The sequence below is a fragment of the Aethalodelphis obliquidens genome, unplaced genomic scaffold (assembly GCF_003676395.1).
Source record: "Aethalodelphis obliquidens isolate GAN/ISIS:26980383/991018 unplaced genomic scaffold, ASM367639v1 scaffold4, whole genome shotgun sequence".
In the NCBI taxonomy this organism is placed as follows: Eukaryota; Metazoa; Chordata; class Mammalia; order Artiodactyla; family Delphinidae; genus Aethalodelphis; species Aethalodelphis obliquidens.
Window position 1 is genome coordinate 55,436,016 of NW_020837948.1, and position 22,978 is coordinate 55,458,993.

Sequence of the window (22,978 nt, forward strand, 5' to 3'; positions counted from 1 at the left end):
GAGCAGGGACTGCGTGTGCGGCTCTGTGGGGATGTGACGCTGAGTCAGATGAGGATTCAGAACTAACGTGTGGACTGTCCAGTAAGGGAGAAAAATCGTGTTCTTAAACCCACCCTGTTCTAGAAAGCGCTGTGCCGTCAGAGAGGCTCCAGTAAAACCTGGGCCACCCGGTGGGGAGACCGTCTAAAGGGAAAGGCTTCCTGGAAGAGATGGCATTCAAGCTATAGACCTTGAAGGACAGGTGGGAGGGGGATGCGAGGAGATGAAGGGGTGACGAGATAACAGCGCCCAGGTGGCCACAGGGGGGGAGCACCCCCACCCCGTGGGGCGATTCCTGGAAATCCCAGGAAGCAATTCACAAGTGGCCTTTGCTGGTAGGTTCCGCAGAGGGACAAGGGCCAGTGGGTTTGGCAGCTCTGTAAAAGTGGGTGTGTTTGATTGTCCTGCCACCGGGGCCATAGCCACGTCCCCCATTCAGAAACCCGAGCCTCTCTAGGGACCCTGCTGGAGGAAGCGTGCTCTGGGGTAACACGAGGGCCTGTTGATTGTTAACTTTTCTTTCCCTGATGGCAAATCAGAGCCATCACACAATGCTGGAGGATTTATTTCTGAAGGATACGGAGGTAGTTGGACAAAAGCTTAACTACAATGGGTTGGTTTTTTTTTTAACATCCAAGGTCACAGCTATTAAATTTCTGTAACTTAAGGATTGATTCTAGAATTACAAATGGCTTGCCTCTTAAAGTGCACCCTTGTCATAATTCAAACTCAAAGCATTCTAGTGCCGTTTCTTCTACAGAAATACATTTTTTAAATGGGGTGCTTTTTCTTTTTCAAGTTTAACTTCAGCTCGGTTAAGCTCAGAACCAGTGGTTCTGGCTTCCCGTCCTCTGTTGGCTAGGTGGGCGCAAGCCAACGGCGGCTCTCACTTCTGTAAGTTTGCAGGTACTCAGCAGTTGCTTTAATTATTACCATTTTCCTGTGGTGCACGTCTAAACTGTAAGTTCTCTTTTCTGTGGGTTTTGCAGCACAGTATTATTTTATGGGTTTTTTACGTTTTTCCCCCCTTTTGAGTGTTACTGGATCCCCAGTCACCAGAAGGCCAGGATCTGTTTCAGGAACTGATTTATCAGGTGCTAGGCTGGTGACATTGCGAGAGTTTGTGGAGGGGACCCCACCTCCTTTCCTGGGGACTTTGTGACTGGCTCGGCCATGAGCGCAGCACCGAGTGTGTTCTGCACACGGTGGAAGGTGAAATGGCTTCTATGAGCAGTGGTCGCCTTTGAAGTGGGAGCTCTGGAACCTCCTCCGGCGGCTTCTGTGTCTCACGCCTGCACTCAGGGGTCCTTCAGGAGGAGTGAGAAACTTCCAAGGAAGTGCCATAAGGCCTTGGGCCTCTGGTCAGAGTGTTCGTAGTTTGTTATCAGTAAATACTTGGAAGGTGCTCTCCCCACTCTCTCCCCCTCCCTCTAGTTCCCCAAATGTTTCACCTCCTCCACCTTCACTGCTGGCCAACTGCGAGTTCCCGTTACACGACTTCTTTCAAAGCGGCTGATTTAGTGTCTGTCCTGAGGGCCGGCACCACCCAGGTCCGAGGTGAAATGGGGGTGACGGATGGTTGGGGAGGTGAGGCTGCAACTCCCTGGTGACACCTCAAGCAGTTAATCAAGGGACACACTTCCTCTCAGTGGGAGGTAAGGGATTTTCTGTTCCTTTGTTCTTTTTTTTTTTTTTGAGGTACGTGGGCCTCTCACCGTTGTGGCCTCTCCCGTTGCGGAGCACAGGCTCCAGACGCGCAGGCTTAGCGGCCATGGCTCACGGGCCTAGCCGCTCCGCGGCATGTGGGATCTTCCCGGACCGGGGCACGAACCCGTGTCCCCTGCATCAGCAGGCAGACTCTCAACCACTGCACCACCAGGGAAGCCCTCCTTTGTTCTTAATGCTAGTATTCAGGCCATTTTCCCTCCTGGACACCTCAGACTCTGCTCAAAAAGGCTTCCGTGGTTCCCTCTGGCAGTGCTAGAGGTCAGCGTTGTTCCCTCACCAGAGACACAGGGAAGTCACAGACCTTGGGTTTTCCTTGTTGCTAAAGGCCACGAATGTGGGATGTCCTCCCTGTCCCCATAGCAAGGTAGCGGCTGCCTTGCTGGGCTGTGTGGTTTGTTCAGACAAGCAGACCATTACAAATCGGCCCTAGAGAGTCGCTTCAAAAAGACCATTGTTTGCCCCACAGAGGAGCCGCTGTCAAGGGCTGCCATTAAAACAGTGAATTTTGGAGCTGCTTTAATGTGCCACTTACAAGTCAGGGCCAGTCATGGAACGGCAGCAGCAGCGGATGTTTGAGGAAGGGCCATGGCGTGGTACCAGACACCTCTGTTTCCTCCCCATCTCTAGGAGACTAAAAACGGCCAGGGTGGTTCTCTTCCCAGCCCGTTCCCGCTGGTGACCACCACGCCCCCCTGCATTCTGCAGGCTGTGAATGGGTGGCCGCTGCAGTTCCTGAAAAGGATGGCTGAGGCCAAGGTCTGTGGCCTGTTGAAATCAGTGACTATATTTTAGAACCGAAAAGAGGAGCTTGCGTGGAAGCTTGCATTGCTTTTGGAAAGACACATGTTTCTTCCAACAATTTCGCAGTGTTGGCAGACGAAGTGTTGCAGCTCAGAGATCATCACCAGTCCCTTTTTAAGGAAACAAACAAGACAGTGACCCAATTCAGTCCCTTTTCATTTATTTTACAGTGTATGGGTCGAACATTACCAAAGAAAACTGGACGAGTTCCATTTCCTAGTTTAGTCAACATGAAGCTTGTCTTTTAGAACACAAGGGGATGGTTACGGATGGGCATGGCACGTATCGTGTTTGTTCTGTGCTTAGCACTTTGCTGGTGCAAAATGAATGCCAAGAAAGGTCTGTTTCTCCTGAAACAAGGAAATTGTTGTATATGGACCAATGTGTAGGTGTGTGTGTACTTTTAAAAACACCTTCTGTTTGCCACGCAGTGTGCTAATCACCTTGAGAGGCCACTGAAGGGTTTTTCTATATGAAACGTGGAGAGAGCCTTAAACGCTGAGCTGTGTGGTCCTCACCAAGTGTAGCATGAGATCAGCAAAGGGAAAGCTTTGTGTGGGTTGAAATGGAATTTTAAAATATACCTTATTAACTTCAAGGCAGGCATATGGAAATGCTAATAACTCTTCAAAAAGCACAATGTTTGGCGGGTTTGTGTAGAAGTTGTGAGTAGGGGTGAGGGAAGAATACCAGGCGTGACTGTGTGGTTTTAGGGCTCCATCGCACAGGCCCACATCCTCTACTGCTGATGTGGGTAGCCTGTCCGAAGACCAACCCCCAGAGGCTACAACACCTCATTCCATCCCCTAGGTGTCAGTGCAGAGGGTGTGAGAGCTGACCGTTTCTCTGGGGAGGGGGATGGTCCAAGGCGATGGGTCAGTTAATCAGTTAACAAATCTTTGTTGAGCACCAACTGTGTATAATGATAGGAATAGCCACTTTCATTGAGCGCATAGGTATGCGGGGCACTGGGCTAAACACCTGGCAAGCAATCTTCTGTTTATTTCCTACAGTAACTCAGTGGAGTACTGAGTTAAGTGCTTCCTCTCAGTTCACAGATGAGGAAACAGGCTCAGGGAGAGTTAGTGGCTTGCCTAAGGTCATCACGCTGCTACTGAGGGGCAGAGCTACCATTTGAACTAGGTTGCAAACAGGATTGTGTTTCCTGATGTGGGCTCGGTGCTGGGCACTAGACAATACAAAGGATACGTGGTGTGTGGTTGCAGACCCCAGCAACCTGTGGATCTCAAACAGGACAGGAACGGTATAAAGAGGCCGCTCACACAGCACGTGCTCCTCTCCCCAACACAGGGATCATATGGAGAAGGGGAAAGTGCCGATACAGGTGCAGTTGCTTACCTTCAGAATTAGTACAAAGAGTTGAATGTGAAGGTGGGTGTCATGGGCGATGGTTCTTGTCGATTTGGGAAACATAGTCTCTATGATGTTATAGTCACACATTCAGGTAGGCAACTCAAAGAGTAAAACAGGCTGGTGTACTGTAAGGCAATATGGAGTAGTGGAGACTGGGGAAAATTGGAGAATCTGACCTGTCTAAAGAGAACAGCCACTACTCAACTCCAGTCATCTATTGTCATGTGGAAATGTAAGTCCAGTATTGCCAGTGTACTGATTTTTTTCACCTGAAAGAAAAGCCAGAAATTTGGATTTTTACATTGTCTTCCAATCTTTGAATGTTTGCTACTAATTTTTAAAAAGTTTAGTGGATCAACTGTTGTATATATAAGCCTCCAGTTTTTGAAACCTCTGAAAGAGTTGGAATAGAAGTGGGGATGTAGAGGTTGGAAACCCCAAAATAGTAGACCAGGAGTGTCAAGTGCATCTCACATCAGGTCCAGCTTGCACTTGGGTTTCTCAAACTTCAGTGTGCATGTGAATCACCTGGGGTCCTGTTCAAATGTGCATCCTGGCTCAGGAGTTCTGGGGTGGGGGTCTGTTGAAAAGATTCTAAGGCAGTATCTAGGCTTAGTGGGGAAAAGCACTGTGATGAATTAGTGCCGTCTACCATGAGCAGAGAAAAGGGGAATGGCCTGACCTATCTGCCATCCCTGTAGTACACCAAGGTGTAGTACAGCAAGGGGATAAGGTGATGCAGTATCTAGGCTTAGTGGGGAAAAGCACTGTGATAAATTAATGCCGTCTGCTGTGAGCAAAGAAAAGGGGGATGGCCTGACCTATTTGCCATCCCTGTAGTACGGCAAGGTGATAAGGTAAATTGAGCACTTACGGTCATTTCCAGGGTTCCCCTAAAAAGTCAGAATTTGAGAACGCAGCTAGGTCAGAAGCTTTTGAATTTTACATTCTCCCTTATTTATGCACGCTTCTCCACACAAGAACAACTTGGACTCATCTCTCTATCATCTGGGAAATTGGGATAAGACTCTCAAACTTTCAACTTGGGTGGGATAAAAGGAGAGTTAAGTGATTGGCTCTCTGTTCTTTCTGCTGTACTTTGAGGGTTAAAAAAATGTCTTGCATATGTTGGTGTTCTGTTACTTCCACGTGGCCTTGGCCTCCCTTCAGCATGGGGTCCATGGTGGGAGGAAAGGGTGGGTGCCGAGGAAATTGCTTTGAGCAGAAATCATCTTGTTTCCATTCACTTAGAGCTGTTCTTGGAGCCCTCTTCTGGTCCCCTGCCTGTGTTCAGTGCCCTTGGAATTGCATGCCAGGAAACAAGATGATCTTTCTAATTGGGCAAATGGGAAGAGAGGGACTGGGTGAGCCAGGATGGACTGGCAGTTGACGCCTAAAAAAAGATCTTTTTCCTCATGAATAAACATTTTTGGGGGGCAAAACGCCTTGCTAACCATCACAGACAGGTCAGCAGAGGAGGCCAGCAGGGCCAGGGTGCAACCAGGTGGGTGGAATGCCGGCCAGCATGGGGTTGCCACGGCAACAGGGCCCCTTGGAGAAAGCTTCAGTGGCCTCCAGGGAGTGGGGGCTGATCTCAGATCTGAGACCAAAGTATATGTACAAGTAGGGGGTGGACGGGGGAGTGGGAGGGTGGGAGGGGAAGGGGGTCTGAGATTCTGCAGTTCTAACGAGCTCCCAGGGGATGCTGATGATGCTGGTCCAGGGAGCACACTTTGAGGGGCAAAGGGTTCGAGTCCACCGTGATCTTCAGGACTCTGAGGAAGGGTGATGGCACACCGGCAGGGGAGTTAACCCCATTCCATTTTTTTTTATCATCTTTTACTTGGCCTAAGCTAAAAAAAAAAAAAAAAAAAAAAAAAGCAGTGCTTTAACAGCTGTTTCTCATCATACTGAGATGTTTTCCTTGCCTGGTGGTGGTGGTGACACTTTTAATATAACAACAAAATTACGAGTGTTGTGTATTATAATTTTGCTGGTAAAAATGTATATGATTGGGCAGACTGTACTGTCAATAAAACAATTAATTCAGGAAAATGCAGCCTGTGCTAGTTGATGTATAACTGAGGCTCTTCTAAAATAATGGGGCAGATTTTAGCAACATTTTAAGAGCAAAAGAATAGCTCAGACACTAGAGCTGGGAGGTGAAAGTCATTTTGATAATTTAAAAACTTTGACGAGAATGTAGGTAGCTTGCCCTGTGCAGGGGATAGAACCATTCCTTGAGAGGCCAGGGTCCTTATCCAGTCTCTCAGAGAACGAGCATGACAGGCTGGTCGCTTGTGTCTGGACAGTAGAGGCACCCGCTGTTTGCAGGGCCATGGCCAAGGTGGACCTGGATAATGGCATCCTTCCCCACAGCCCCTGTGCGCCCACTCTTCACGTGATCCCATTTTCTCCCTGCGCCTGTTTTCAGGCTACGTCATGGGTCTGTTCTTGGCGTGGCCTCCTCAGAAACTGTAGCAAAGTCTGACCGTGGAAGCCGTGACTGGGTGACCATAGAAGGAAGCCCAGCGAGCTCCCTTTTCACGGGTCTTTTGATCGACTCCCAGTTCCCTCATGGGAGGATGCCTAAGTCCCTTCCAAGGGTATCAACAGTCAGTCTGATTATTAAAACTCTGAGACCGCGAGGCTCCAGCTTGTGATTTTGATTTTATTCCAGAGATGGTTATCAGTTTGTGTCAGGATCCAGAGCCCATTGTGGTGGGGAAATGGTGCGGTCAGGTCTGTGGAGGAGCCCACAGCCTGCCTGCCCCTGGGGACGGTGTCCTGGAGTGACGGAGTCCAGTGGGCAGCAGTCACGATGTGTCTGTGGTTATCCACAGACACCCCCAGCCAGGCTTGGCAAGGGAGCAAGGGCTAGGCCTCCCTGCTTCCTGCATGAGTGCTCTGGGCCCGGACAGCCTCAGCAGAGGGGGTGGGGCTGGGCATCAGCAGGCGGAGCTGGGGGGCCAGCAGCCGGCTGACAGGGAGGGGCCCTCTGCCTGGATTTCCGCTCCTGGTCTCATCGTGCTCCCATGACTCTGGGCAGCTCTGGTGGAGACTCTAGGTCCTGCTGCTTCTCCATCCCTGCCCAGCTCCCGCTGGCCGCTGTGGATGGTCCCCTCCCTGCTCTGGGGAACATGAGGTTAGCAGGAGAGGGGCTGAGACGTGAAGGGGGTCTCTGCACCAGAGGGGTCCAGAGGGGGCTCTCTGAGGATCGTCTTTATCTCTGTCCCCCTGACAGTGATGTGCTCGGGGTGAGAGTTGAGTGGGACGCCCGGCCCTGTGCACGTGGGCGCTGAGTGTCATGCTCCAGGTCAGAACCGCCTCTGCAACTCCTTGGCAAGAAACCACCTTCTCTGGAACCCCATTCCTTTATGTCTGACCCTGTGGTATGACCCAGGACTCAGATGAAGCCTCATTTCCCTTTGTGGGATACAAAGAACTAAAATGTAATGGGGAGCAGTCCTGGGACACTAGAAAAAAATTTTTTTTTTCTTCTTTCCCTTTCACTCCTAAGAAGTTGATGGTTTTTCTCCCCACATTCCAGCACACTTGTTCAACTTGAAACAAAATGCTATGATAGCTTTTAAGTTTTTGCCATGGACTTTACAGTACAGGGTGAAAAATAATATTCTAAGATTTGAAAAGCTTAAGTTGAGGTGGCTGGGTGATTTTGGCAGTGTTTCTCTATGTGAAATCCCCGGGCCTCGTCCCAGCCTCTGCCTCCCCCGTCACGGGTTGGCAGGAGAGGTGAGTTTTGCCGGAGCGGAGCGGGGACGGCAGGAGCCTGTTTGGGCAGAGGAGGCCCTGGGGGCCAAAGCTTGGGCCCCAAGGGTCAGCAGCCGCTTTAGTAACATGGGAAGTAGGGAAAACGGACCCCACATCTGGAGTTCTGCCTTCGTGTTCCTGTTTTTCTTTGAATCCAAAGGGTGTTGGGAAAAGAAAACCCAGCGGTCACGACATGCTTGAGTCAGCGCCAGGGATGGGTGAGGCGTAGGGACAGGGAATCACTGAGTCACGGGCGCTGCAGCTGTGAGAGTCCTCCACAGCTCCCTTTCTACCTGCCTCATTTATGGGCCTGCCACGGAGGCCCTGGAACAGCAGAGGACCCGCCCAGGGACACGTAGCTGGCTGGGGACAGTGCTGAGAAAGGAGCGGCTTCCTGGAGTCCCAGGCCAGTGCTCCAGCATGATGCCCATCCTCCCTGTGGCCCTGAGCACACTGCTGAGTCCAGGCCCAGGACACTGCCCTTGCCTGTTCCCTCACTCTCTGGGCCCTGAGAGCCCCCGCTGCGTCCCCTCCAGGAGGGAGTGCAGGGTAATATGAAGCCAGGGCTCTGGTTCCCAGAGAGCCCCCCGCTAGGACCTTCTGGGGCACAGTGACGAGCTTCCATGTCCTCCTGGCCCTCCACCAGCATCCAGCGTCAGGTGGAGGTTTGGCTGCAGCTGCCCAGCTTCTCCCTGCGGGGATGCCATCTGGGGTGCTGCTGTCTCAAGCCGCCCAGAAAGGCTGGGTGAGGAGCAGCCCTGCAGAGGCTCACAGGGGCGGCGGTGGGGTCTGCATCCCCACAGGGCTGGGCAGGCTCAGGGGCCTCCACTCTTGCCTTGTTCTAAGAGCCACTCTGGCTTTTTTTTTTTTTTTTTTTTTTTTTTGGTCCCTTTTTTTCTTAGAGTAATGGCTTAAAATCTGAGGCAGTGACTGCAGGTTTGGAAGGGAATGGTGGACCTTGGGCTTAAAAAGTTTAATAAAACGGCCCTAGTTCTGGGAATGAAAAGAAACAATTTAAGGTGTTGATAAATGCTTGGCAGAGTGCTTTTCCTCTTTTCAGAGCTGATCCTGCAGATTAGGGTTTTGGCACATGGCTTATTACTTAACAACCGATACAAGCAGGCAAAAATGTAAATGACGCTTTCTTTTCTTTTCTTCTGCTGAAAAGGGGGCTCTGACCTTGGAATACGAGCCTTCAGTTTAAGCACTGACATCTTTCCAGCGGGAGAGGACTTTTTCCCCTTATTTCCTTTGTTCGAGAAGATTGAAGAGTTCTGCTTTTACTTACCTTTCCCAGGGTGTCCGCACCTCCCAGCCCCAGCTCTCACAGTGTTAACAGACCATTTACAAACTGGTACTTGTATTGTTCATTCTGATTGATTCTCCCATATATTTGTCACATGTCTTCTAAGGAATGTCACGGAGCAACACTTTGTTCATATGGTTTGAATTACTGTTGTACCTAATGGAACAAAGCTTCATTTGTTTAAAAATATCCAATAGTTAAGGTTTAATGGTCAGTGCTCCCCAGTGTATCTTCATATAGGAGTGTGACTCTTTTGTAGGGGGAGCTATGCTGGGAATGTGAAAGATGTCTTTCTCAAACCTCGGTTTTCGAGAAGATGAACTGCCCTGAGTTAGGCCTGAGTTAATTTTTCCTGCAATTGAGTGGTGAATCCCTAACGTCTGAGGAAGCAGAGAATTTCAGCCTACTGGACCCCATTTGTAAGGATGTAAGTGGACTCAGTGAAGGAGAAAACAGGAGATGAGCCTCTGAAGTCAGTCATGTGCTGCCCGGCCTACATAGCACCAGGTATACACCGAAGCAGGGCTCTTTGGCACCCTTGGCTTGACTCAGCACGTCTGCTTGTCAGCACGCAGCAGGCAAGTGTGCCGTCAGCCTGCTTACCATCCTGGGAAATGCTACTAATCCATGCATGTCTTTTCCTGACTTTTGCCTCTGTAATTACTTGGAGAGCCTGTGAATTGGACCTCATGATAGTAAACTGACACTAGAATCATCTGGGTGGAAACACTGGTGTTTTGGTTAATAAGATGGAAAGAGAAGTATCTGAGATGGTGACAGTACCTCTCAAAACAACCCCACCTAAATGGCTTTGTCACGGTGTTTCAGTTTTTGTTTTGTTTTGTTTTTTAAGTACTCCTAGTGCAGATGACCCTTGAACAACGTGGGTTTGAACTGCATGGGTCCACTCATACACAGATACTTTCCAGTAGTAAATACTACAGTACCACAAAGTCCCTGGTAGGTTGAATGCACAGATGTGGAGGAACCGTGGATACCAAGGGCTGTCTAACTAGAGGGGTGGGATAGGGAGGGTGGGAGGGAGACGCAAGAGGGAGGGGATATGGGGATATATGTATACGTATGGCTGATTCACTTTCTTATACAGCAGAAACTAACACACTGCTGTAAAGCAATTATACTCCAATAAAGATACTAAAAAAAATAAAAACAAAGGGCTCGCTATACGTTACACGCAGATTCACCCCTGTGCTGTTCAAGGGTCAACTGTTCATTAGTTAAGAACTGCACTTGTCAGTTAACTGAGACGCACTTACAGCACTTTAAACTAGAGTTTTGTTGTTTTCATGTAATAAACAATCCTGAGGTCGGCCGATCAGTTGTTAACTTCATGATGTTGTCAGGGACCCAGGCTCCTGTCCTTCTGCTCCATCACTAGCGCAGGACTGTTCATTCCTTAAGTCTGCATTGGAGCCTTATGGTCACATTCCCCAAACATAGAGGAGCCAGTGTCAAAGCTGAGTCAGGTCCTTTTGTTTTTTTTTTTTCAGGTTTTTGTTTTTCAGCTTTATTGAAGTATAATTAACAAATAAAGTTGTAATAATATATATAAGGTTACAGTGTGATCATTTCATATACATTTTACATTGTGAACGGATTCTCACCATTGAGTGAATTAACACATTCATCACCTCACAAAGTTTTTCTTTTGTTTTAGAGGGTTTTTTTGTTTGTTTGGTTGGTTGGTTTTTTAAAAATTTTGGGTGAGAGAGCCAGGTCCTTTTTAATAGCTTTTGCAGAAATCCCTCCCCATTTCGTCTACTTAAAGCTCATTGGCCACTCCATCTGCAAGGGAGGCTGGGAAATGTGGGTTTTTTTAGCTGGGCACATTGCCATCTCCCCACTCCCCATCCCCCATATGATAGGGTTTCTTTCAGAGCCAGGGATGAGGTAAGGCAAATAAAGCATTCTTCTTTGGTGTAAAATGTAAGGGAGCACCAAAAAACTCAGTAATCAAGATAAATGATGTTTTAATGCAGTGTTACAGTGCCATATTAGAGCCTGAAGCAAAAGAAAAAATTGGTAACGTTGATCCAGTCTTTATTTAAAATTGTGACTTTTTTATACTGGATTTTTAAATGAATTACAATTTTTTACATCATTGCTTATTAAAGTATTTATCATGATTAATCAATTTTGGGCGTTCCCTTACATTTTGTGCTCAGGGCAAGTGCTTTACTATCCTCACCCCAGTCTCAGCCGTAGGTTTTCCTAGTCAAGAAGAAGAGAATGATACCGGGTAGGAACAGCCGTCGTCTTTGCCAAGGAACTATCCCATTGCTTACACACTGCTGATGGTGAATGAGTAACCTTGTGGTTGGCAGGGGGGCCATATTCCTACAGCCTGAGAACTGCTCAGAAACAACCACAGGCTTTCGTAGTAAACTTGCAGTAGCACTTTTGTATCTGCAGATAGAATTCTCAGATGGGTGTAGGTGCTTTTGGTGACCAAGGATGAGCGTGTGTGATCAGAGTCTGGTGGCCACGTTAGGGTCCACGTGGCAGAAGTCTGACTGAATAGGTACAAAGTCAGCAACCATGGAGCATGGAACTTCTGGGAGGAACCTTGACAGGACGGCTTATCAGCTGCTGTAGAACTCAGGGCAAATGATCTCACTAAAGGATGAGCCCTCACTGGGAGAGAAATCAATGAAGAGATCATCTTCAGGGTGAAACTCTTCAGCTCCCCACTCCATGTGTGGACACACCTCTCAGTATGAATGTTTCTGATTCAGCTTGGTTTCGTGTGGGCCTTAGTATGGCCTCTACAAGGAGTACTGGAAAAGTAGTAGACTGAGGCCACGTGTGTGTGAAACCAGAAATCATTAATTTGCTGTTTTTAGATCCTACAACGTACAGTTGACCCTTGAACAACACAGGTTTGAACTGTGCTGTTCTACTTGTACAAGGATATTTTTCCAGTAGTAAATGCTACAGTACTATATGATCAGCAGTAGGTTGAATCCGCGATGTGGAACCCTGGATACAGGGGAACCACGGATGTGGAGGTTTGACTATAAGCTATACTTGGATTTTCCGATTGTGCAGAGGAAAATCCCCTGTGTTGTTCAAGTGTAAACGTAATTTGATTGTTAGATAGTTTAGAATTTTTAAAATAATTTTAAACAATCATCTAGCATTTCAGAGAAGTTCATTTTAAATTTCATGACAATCATTTGTAGTTTTTAGAAAAGTTCTACTGACGGTGTTTAGTTATGAATTGGAGTGCCTTTGAATATTTATACTAAAAATAAAGTGTCTAGTGGATCTTACGGCTTAACTTGGTATCATGAGAAAGAGTAAGATGATAATCTCCCTTTTTGGTAATACTTCTGGTGTAGATAAAATGGCATGCAAACAATCTACCATGCTGGGGTCGGAACTAGTTTCTTTCTTCCCCCTTTCTTCTTCTAGTTTCCAGAAATTTTAAATCTTCAGGTAGATTTTTAAAATTATTTTTACAAATTGTTAAATGAGTCAGTACCTAAAACAAAAAGACAAGTGCTTTTGGAAGTGTTGCTGCATTCACAAGGGTGATTTTTACAAGGATGTTAAAAAAACTTTTGTGGCTATGATTCATACCCTTATGCTTTTATAAATTCTTGGATTGCAGAAATTCATGATTCAGTCTGTCAGATGATTTCCCTTCTTGAGACTCTATAGTGTTGCGAAAATTCAGTGATTTGTTTCACAAATCCTTTCATCTGTGTCCTCACGTAATGCTTTCTGTTTTTAAAGCTGTGAGCATTTTATCACCCAGCCCCACCCACGCCAGCCTTACTGCATGGCCTGGCTCCATCCTACACTAGGCCCTGTTGCCTGCAGACTGCAAAACACTTTTCAGAGGCACTCTGTGGCTTCATGCTTCAGGGAAAGTACTATACTTTGTCAGTTCTTTTCAACCTTTCACAGGAATGCTGTGACAGTGAAATGAGGTCATCAGTAAAAGTACTTTTCAGTTCTTAGGAAGACACCTGCTATAGGATTCCAGGTGTTGGCACGGGTGAACTTTTAATTTTAAGGTATGAAGGGGCTTGCCTTTGACAGGAGACCGCCAGTTAACATTTGGTTGTGTCCAGTTGAAGAATTAATTTCTAAAACACAATTTTTCAAAATTTGTTAGCATTCGACTGATTAAAATAGAAGTATCTTGGTTGTCAGTATTTATTAGCTCTTTCAAATGTGGACGCTGTATCTTGGATGTTAGACTGAATGCTCTGTATTTATTGATTCGATTAAATGGCCGATGCCTCGGTTTTCCCATCCATGATACAAGATCCTAGCACCCACCTAAAAGCTGAGAGGGAGGAAGTTGAGCAGCAGTGCATGCATGGTGCACGATTAGCCCAGTGCCTGCTGCTTTATAAAGCCTGAAAACGGTACCACGGCTGTGAGTTACTGCTGCCTGAACACATTCTGCATCAAATGCACAAACATGGCAATGAGTTGAGAAGAATACAGTAAAGGACAGTGAGAGCATAAAGTAGGGAGCATGCAAACAGAGTTGAGTTAGGACCGTGGTCCCAGTTTTATATGGCGTCTTTTAACTCAGAAGCCCACAGCAGCTACAGTTCTGTGGCTAAATGCCCACGTGAAATGCATCGGCTTAAACATGTCAGGGTTTTTGACAGATGGTGGTACTTCCAGAGATCGACTGTAATCAGTGAAAGGTCCTGGCAGCTGTCAGATTCGGAAAATAAAGAAGGAGGGTTATCAGAACTGAGAAACAAGAGAAATAGAAAGTAGAGATTGATGAATATTGGCTGTTGCAGCTCCCATCCCTGCTCACTCTCTTCAGGACTTGAGACCAGAAATGTTGGTGACACTTCACATTCTCATCCAGGCAGTTCAATAAACATCATGGATCTGGATGAATAAATCTGGGGGGTAGGTGGAAGGGTATAGCTGATTTTTCCAGTTGAATGACATTGGTCAGCTTCTCTTTCGATGAGATTAAAAACTGTTGTAGGGCTTCCCTGGTGGCGCAGTGGTTGAGAGTCCACCTGCCGATGCAGGGGACGCGGGTTCGTGTCCCGGTCCGGGAGGATCCCACATGCCGCGGAGCGGCTGGGCCCGTGAGCCATGGCCGCTGAGCCTGCGCGTCCGGAGCCTGTGCTCCGCAACGGGAGAGGCCACAGCAGTGAGAGGCCCGCGTACCGCAGGCAGCGGTACAACAAAAAACCTGTTGTAATAATGAAATCCAAACATGTCACCATCTTTCTTTCTTCCTTTCCTTGTGAGTGAAGTAAAATCTAAAATCCTTCATTCCTTGGCTTCCCTAGAAGTACAGAGAAGCTGGCCATCTTTACCAGTTTTTAGGTAGGGAACTTTGTGTATCAAATTGGCAAACACAAAAAGGGTCAGGTAAAATCATGAGATCGGAAGCTGATCCAAATTTTGATCCTTTTGAATTAAAAATTGTCCCCAGCACTGGGGGTGGACAGTGCCTCCTGGGAGGCCATCGGAAAGTCACGGTGCCACTTACCAGCCTTCATCACGGCTGAGCAATCCGGGACTTCTCATTCGTACTTTTGAAAAATCTCCTCAGCATTAAGAGCTTCCCTGAAGCTGGATCTTCAGCGTCTTGCATCCTGATTTCCAGACAGAACTGAGTTAAAAACATAGTAACTGACTCCGTTTGTTTTTCTGTCTCCAAGGTGTTTGGCCCTGCGTTCCTCCTCCCGGCCCCTGGGGGAGAGGAGCACTTACTTACTCACTGACAGGAACGAGCTCTGGAAATGGTGACTAGACCAAATGTTGGCTGGGGGAAGCCCAGTTCTCCCTCAAGCAGGACTAAATGTTTCCCAAATTAATTCTGACAAAGTGAGTTTAGATTCAACTTTCTGGAATTTCTCAAAATGATTTAGGGTATTTTAAGTCAGCTCTTTATTTGTTGCCTGTTTTTCCAGTGTCTAACCCCTACTACCTGTTGGGTGCTTCATTTATGTCAAATATTTTACTTTCTAAGCTGTGCTGTGGGAGTTTTTATCGTGTAAAAATTTCCCTGGAATGTAAATGCCCTGTGATGTCTTTGATTTGACGTTGGGGTCAAATGCAGGCCGCTGTGTGGCCTTCCTTCAGGAAAGAATGGAGGCTTGTCTTGTTTTGCTCATTTGGTTCTCAGCGTGCATTCAACCGACAGCAACATAATAGCGTATCGGGGTAAAAAGTCACTCGCCTGTACGGGATTTTTGGGTGGACAAGAGTTGGGCTCAGAAGATTATAGATGTACTGGCGCAGGGTCCCATGTTACTGTGTGCAGCCTTGAACGCTGGGCACAAGCCTACTACTATTCTGGGTTATTTATTTTACTTTAATGAGCAAAGAAAAATATGGTGCATTTGAATGACATAATAGTAGACAATTGCATGTTCTCGAGTTATAAGTAAATCATGGGTCAGAAAAAGACAGTGAAGAGGGTGTTTCACTAAATATGTTCAGGCTTTGTCTCACAAAGACTTGGTTGTATTTTGGAATGGCTAATTAGGAGTTAGATCCAATTTAGCGTTGCATTCTCCGTGAGTCAGATGACTGTTTGAAACAGCTTATTTCAGACTTCAGCTACCGGATAAAGTCACCGACTGTTTCCAAACCCAAGCCGGTTTGGATGCTGATTGACTCACAGTGTTTGCGTTCTGATTGTTCCTTCCAAACCCAGGACGCGTGGGAAGCACAGATGACATGGGCTGGGTGGGAGAGGCAGCCCTCCGTTCCCCGGCTGTGGAGGGGAGGTGCAGGGGGGCCCTGGGCCGAGGCTGAGAGGCGCAGTGGCCAACTGAGCAGTGAAATCCCACCTGTCCCACCGAGGGCCAGGGAACAGCTGGGGGGAGATGTCCTGGTCAGAGGTTCCTAATCACTCCCTTCAAAGGCAGTGGACTCGGGGCAGCCCTGGGGGCTCTGCCACCCTCCTCAGAAGGCTCGGCTGTGTTTCCAGGAACGAGCTGTAAGAGAGCTCCTGGCCACAGAGGGAATCTCCAGTACTCGCCTCTCCCCGCTTCTTCAGCATTTGGTTGCATTACTTTTCTTCCTTGCTGCTTCAACTTAGGACTGTCCTCTTCTCCTTCCAGTGACCAGCTGTCACTATATAGATGCTCACCAGCTCTTATCATGGGACCCTGACCCCAGATTCAGCATGTTTATTTGATTTGTGGCCCAAGTCGTTTTTTGTTGTTGTTTTTTTTTTTTGTGGTACATGGACCTCTCACTGTTGTGGCCTCTCCCGTTGCGGAGCACAGGCTCCGGACGCGCAGGCTCAGTGGCCATGGCGCACGGGCCCAGCCGCTCCACGGCATGTGGGATCTTCCCGGACCGGGGCACGAACCCGTGTCCCCTGCATCGGCAGGCGGACTCTCAACCACTGCGCCACCAGGGAAGCCCCCAAAGTCGTTTTTTTAAAGGTGTCAATTTTTACCTTTTTCTCTTTGTGCCAGGCTGTTTCCCTTTGGTCTGTAGCTTTTTTTTTTTTCTTTTCTTTTCCGTGTATGCCTACCCCCCTTTCATCCCCACAGGGATTAAAGCAACTTGATTTTCTCAAGGTTAGTACCATAGTAGTTGTGTTTTTAACATTCTAGCCGTAAGTGCCCTTGTAGAGACTGTTTAGACGTGAGCTATGTGGGCAGCTTGTTCTTACCGGATGGACAAACAAATGACCTGCTCAATTCTGTCTTCCAAGGTCATGGGAGTACAACTCTCTTTTTTAACAGTATCGTTACTGCCATTTACTAAAAGCTTACTGTGTGTCAGGCTCTGTACCAAGTATTTGACATTAATTTTCCCATTTAATCTTCACATCAGTCTCATGAAGTAGATAGTATTATCCCTATTTTGCAGCTGGGGAAATCGAGGCACAGGGAAGTTAGTTACTTGCCCAGCTTTATTCTGCTAGTATATGCCATTTGCCAGGACTTGAATCTCATCTCAGTCTACGTCCTGTGTCTTAACCACAAGTGGGTACCTTCTAGGGCAGAATTGTCTTTCAGGGACATATGGCAACATCTAAAGACACTTTTTATTGTCACAACTAGGAGAATGCTACTGGCATGTAGTGGGAAGAGGCTAGGGATGTTGCTAAACATCCTCCAGCCACAGGACAAAGGATTATCCAGCCCCAGATGTCACAAGTGCTAGTGCTGAGAAACCCTGTTATCGATAGAGCAGACCATTTGCGTTTAACGGTTCAGGGATACCAACCAGGTGATGTTCTGAAACTTCAGTTATTTCAAGAAATATTCCTCGGGAGATAGAAAAGCTCAGTTTTTTGGCAATAGCAATTGGAGAACTAGAAAGGAAAAAAAAAGAAATATTCCTCGTTTGCATAGTTTTAAAAAATATTTTTAAATTTCTCAATAGGGAGAAAATATATATAACTGTTTATGTTTTGTGAACTTCCTAACTTTTGAAATGCAAAAGGGTGGCTAACAATTCCTATACCTCCGTTGTGATTGGGTTATCGGAGCAGAGCATGCCATTTGGATAATTACATCAGAGTTTTTTCTTTGGTTCCCACTTAGAGGCTTCGTACACATAAATTCTCTGCTAGACGTCAGCAAAAAGTTTTAAAATTCTGAAGTTTGGTGTCCTGGCCTCGTTTGGGTCTCACGCGTGTGTGAGGCTCCTGTGGTCCCACAGGCCATGTGCGCAAAGCCCCATAGACCAGCTGGGGAGGGCTCAGGCTTGGGGAGCAGGGTCTGCGGGGCCTAGGCTGCCTGCAGGTTCCGGGTGGAGCAGTCCTCGCAGCCTTAATCACAACCTTCTGTTTCTGTGTTCCAGCCATGTGCTCAGCCCCTCTGCTCAGCAGGCAAAACTGAGCGTTCCCAGTTGGAGAAGTTTAAGGTCTTCCTGTTTGTCTGATACTCCTGGCAGCGAAAACCTCCACATCTGTGCATTGTCCGGCCCGTTTCCTTCCCCAGCACCCCTCCTCACGCCCCCAGCAGTCTCGAAGCGCTGTATTGTTCACATTCGTCCTCATCTTGACCTTGTGCTAACTGCCTGTTTATTGTAATGACTCCTCAGATAAGGTACTCCTTGGGACTTTTTTTGCATTTAATTAAATGCTTGGGGCCGGGAAATTGAGGATCTAGCTAAAATGCAGTGCACAGCACTTTGAAGTGTATCTCAGGCCACAGTGAGACTGACCGGCTCCTGCTGAGCCGTCTCGTTACCTCTTTTTAGGATTCTGTGTTTCCTGGGTCGTGAACAGCCCTGTAGGCCCTGGTCTCTGCGGACCTTGGGGACCGGCGCCCATCTCCCTCCGCCTTGCCCTCCAGGACACGTGGTCCCCTCTGTCTTCCCCGTTGGCCTGCTCCTCCATCCCTTTGGCAGTTTTCTCCTATGCCCAGGGGACGTCCTGTTCCTCCTGTCTTCTTCACAGAGTCACTTGGGAGATCTCATCCATGCCCCTTGCAGCCCTTACGCCGGAAGACCCCAGAGCTCCCAGTGCCTCGTGTACGTCCGCACAGACCTCAGCTTCTTCTCCACCCAGACTAGACTCGTGATGTCGCCCAACATGTCCCTCCTCCCATATTCCTACTCCAGGGAGTGGAAACATTCAAGTAGCTGTACAGAAATCTGGGAATCCTCCTTGACTCCTCTTCCCAGTAGCCTCCAGGTCCAGTTACTCTCTGAGTCTTACTGCCCCTCCTAAACATTTCTCGAACCTGCCCCCTCCAGTGCAGTAGTTCTGGCCCTTACCCTTCCTCGCTTGGATCCCTGCCAGAGCTTCCTAACTGGCCTTCCTGGCGCTACAGATGTGCCCCTTTCTACATCGCTGGCAGCAATCCGCTGCATGGAGGGGGCCGCTGCCCCCATTGAACAAACCTGGTGGTCCCCAGCTCCCACTGAGCCTGTGCGTAGCTCTGGTGCAGCTCTGCGTGCATGTGTGCAAGGGGTACACGCAGACACTCGCTCGGGACAGGTTTATTCCATCCGTTACTTGCTTAACCCTCGAAAGTGTCCATGGAGATAATCGACAAACAGTCTGTAACAGGAATGGGAAAGAGCTTTATTTGAGCTATACTGAGGAGGATAGCCCCACAGTCTCTCGGGTAACCCTGAGGAACTGCCCTGGAGAAGCATGGTTTTCAGCACAGTTTTTTTTTCTCTTGTCAGAACAGAGAGCATCAAACAAGTCAGAGATACATTCCTTCAAGATTTTAAAAGAAAAGCCAAAAAAACCCAGATCCGTGTGTACACAGCGAGTCAGTATGGCCTTGGCGTCTGGGAAGGGAGTCTTATCATGGAAGGAATACCAGCATTGGCATCCCAGGAGGAGAGGCATTTAATCTTTATTTTTAACATGGACGTTCTTTACTTCTGGTCAACATGCCCTTTTCTTTAATAATTCAAGCAGATGTACAATGTATGTTTGATAGACCACCAGCAGGCTGTTTTAGTTAGCATAAAATTCGAGTTAAATGATGTATAAGCCAGAATGACTTCCCTGTACCTCAGTATGTGAATATTTCTTCCATCACAGGTGTCCTAGAGATGAGTTTTCTAAAATGCAAGTCGGATTTTGTCACTTTTATGCTGAAACTACTATAGGGGCCCCTCATCATAATGTATAACACGGAGTTCAGAAATCCCAAACATGACCTATCCAGTCCCTCCCAGGATGGCTCCTGCACTCTCCTCCTGCCATGTTTCTGCTCCCCGCCCCCCACCCTGCCCCTGCCAGCCTCGAGGGATGACCTTGACCCTGACAGGCCATGTGCTCAGCACTTGTCCCCATGGCCTCCTCTGCCTCCAGGCAGAACAGTGCGCCCCTCTTGACTGCTTCCGTAGCACCAACTGCTCTGTGCTGGGCCCACCCGCTGACTTCGCTGTCGCCCCGCTGGCCTGTGACCCCTCTGAGGATGGGGAGTCATCATTTTGGTGTCACAGCACTGGTTCCAAACCAGGCACGTGAACAGATTTCAGAAGTCACTGTATGTGCATGTGATCTTTCACTCTCAGAAATGAGATCATATGGTTTCTGAGGAATGAATACTACCAGCCAGCCTGCTTCACCCTTGCTTTGTTTCTGATGAGGAAATTAGGGCACCCATAGCCATCGAATGTCTTACATAAAATGAAAAACTTTTAGTTTTCTTAACCACATCCATCGGAACCCCCTTCCTTCCTCTCCTGAAAAGGTCCCACGTGGTCAGGAACTGAGAGAGGATTTAGTGGGAAAGGACAGCTTGAAAAAAGGGCTGCAAATTCCTTTTGGGGATCACACTTTAGACTCACAGACTCTTCCCCTAGAGTGGTCATTTATTTTTTTCCTGAGCCGAGTTAATACATATTTACTCTATCCAGTACAAACTGTTTCTATGAATGATAAAGAGTTTCACGAGCAGTGTTTTTTTAAGGACCAGAAGGTATCACGCTCTGAAACAGAGGCAGAAGAGGGCAAAGCACACCAGCCTCCTAAAACCGTCTGGGCTTCATGTCAGGAGCGTGTTTATCTCTTAAAGCTGTCGAACTCCGTGTGTCCTGGGAGTTTCTTTCTTGATCGAATTTGGATCAGAAAGCCAGACTCACTTAAAGGTCATCCTAGTTCCTTGAAATCATTATAAAAAGTTCACAAATAATCCTGTAAGCTAAAAAGTGAATTTGGGGACTTCCCTGGTGGCGCAGTGGTTAAGAATCCGCCTGCCAGTGCAGGGGGACATGGGTTCGATCCCTGGTCCGGGAAGATCCCACATGCAGCTGAGCAACTAAGCCCGCGCACCACAACTAAGCCCGCACACCACAACTACTGAGCCTGCGCTCTAGAGCCCAGGAGCCACAACTACTGAGCCTGCGCTCTAGAGCCCGCTTTCCACAACAAGAGAAGCCACTGCAATGAGAAGCCCGTGCACCGCAACGAAGAGTAGCCCCTGCTCACCGCAACTAGAGAATGCCCGTGCGCAGCAACGAAGACCCAACTCAGCCATAAATTTAAAAAAAAAAAAAATAGTGAATTTGGGTAAAGGGACTGTTAGAAAATAAGGTTAATTTTCATTCTTCTGTTTAAAATTCGTCATACTAAATAGCAGATACGCCTGGCTTAGCTGTCGTTCACCCTTTCAGCCATCATTTCTACTTACACCAAAAAGACGTGAGGGTTATCAGCCACTTCTGTTTTGCTCAGAGCATAAGCAATGTCAGCATGATCCAGCCCTTTAGATTTCGTTTAAGAAGTGTTTTTATGCCACCATCCAGGGTTATCCAACAGAAACAGAAAAATTCCAGCCTTTCCCCACCCCAGCTGCGACTCTCCCGTTTGAACTAACGGTAGATTTACTTCCCAATTATTATACTCCTAATAAAACCTCATTGTGTTTTCCTCAGTGTTCTCCCTGATCTAGTACTGCCCTGCCCACCACAGCACACTTCTCAGTGGCTAGTCACGCTCCACTTGGCCTTGGTCCACCTTAAGTCTCTGTTTCCTGATTCCAACTTTAATGATGTTTCCATGAGGCCAGTAGGAGTATCTTTGTGTCCTCCCTCTCCCTCCCCCCACCATTACCCAGTGTGTCCCCTACACACCTTGGACTGTCACATCTTGGGCAAGGGCACCTACCTTGTCTTACCTCTTTAGAGCTTCAGTGCCTAATTCAATAAAAGTTAGCAGTTGCTAATCACCGTGATAAACAAAGGTCAACAATACACATTAATAGAAATTCTCCAGTTTGGGAAGCCCACAATATGTGACTCCTTTATAAGCGCTTTAGTTTCAGCAGATGTTTTATGAGCATTATTTTCAAAGAAGGGTGGGACTTAACGAGATAAGGACAGAGGAAAAATCCAGAAATCAAATATTCTGGGTCCTGGGAAAAAATAAGAGCTATTTTTGCAGAATTGGTGCAGTCACCCAGAACCGCAGCAGTCCATTGCTTCTGTTCTTTGAAGCCTCTGGGCCCTTGGCTTCTTGGCGGGGGTGGGAGGTGCGTCGGTGCGTCTGTGTGTGCACACCTCAGTCATCAGCTCGTTAGTCACCTACACAGAGTGGCCTTAGAAGGGCTGCGCTTTTCTTCTTGCTCGTATCACAGAGGCTGAATACAGTTCAGCCCTTGCTTTTGTGAATGGCCACCTCCGCTAAAAGGCACTTTGGAACAAAGATCAGGAAGTTAGGAGAAGTGAAACTGGGCGTGTTTGTGAGTGGTGTTCTTGTTGACGTAGCTTTCTTCTCGCAGCCCATGTCTGCAATTTAGGATCTATGTGGTTGACCGCCAAATAATTTGTCTTACCAGAACCTCTCCCGCCCAGGCCTTTGCTATCTGTGATTATCATTGTAATCAGATCAGTTTTACCGAACCTTGGTAAAATATTGCCTTTGACACCACTGAGACCAAAATTTAAAAAAAAAAAAAAAGTTTAAAAAATTCTATCCGTCCATGATCTCACTGATGGTACCGAGTAAAATTGAAAATTGCTTTAAATTTATGTCAGCTCAGCAGCTTCATCACCAGGCTGTTGGGTTGGAGTGTTGGATTTTTAAACATCATTTGAATCATTTCAAATGATCTTAACAAAACAAGATGTTATATCATTAATAAGAATACTTATCAGAAATAAGTGCCCCTCGATGGATGTAAATCAGCCTTCTGGGGCCATTTATAACTAATGAGAGAATTGCACTGCTTGACTTTAATAATTCACCAAGGAACAGAGAATAAGTAGCAGCAAACATTAATTTTATTGGACAGTTTCATACAGTTTATGTTTTGAAATAAAAGCGATATGACTTGATTCCTGCCTGCAACCAAAACACTTAAAAAGGAGTCTCTCGGGCTTCCCTGGTGGCGCAGTGGTTGAGAGTCCGCCTGCCGATGCAGGGGACACGGGTTTGTGCCCCGGTCCGGGAAGATCCCACATGCCACGGAGCGGCTGGGCCCGTGCGCCATGGCCACTGAGCCTGCGCGTCCAGAGCCTGTGCTCCGCAACGGGAGAGGCCACAACAGTGAGAGGCCC

At 47.5% G+C, this 22,978-nt stretch overlaps 1 protein-coding gene across 7 annotated transcripts in view; it reads left to right on the forward strand.

Annotated features, from left to right (window-relative positions):
• Nucleotides 1–22,978, forward strand: part of LHFPL2 (LHFPL tetraspan subfamily member 2) — a 183,485-nt gene that overhangs the window by 120,646 nt on the left and 39,861 nt on the right. Inside the window, exon 4 of one of the 7 annotated variants that reach the window (XR_003431635.1) lies at nucleotides 19,148–20,686. The exons of 5 other annotated variants lie outside the window; for them this stretch is intronic. The gene's annotated coding sequence lies outside the window, so the exon portion shown is untranslated. Of the gene's footprint in view, nucleotides 1–19,147; nucleotides 20,687–22,978 lie in introns of those variants that run through there. One more of the 7 variants, XR_003431636.1, reaches the window with a different exon arrangement.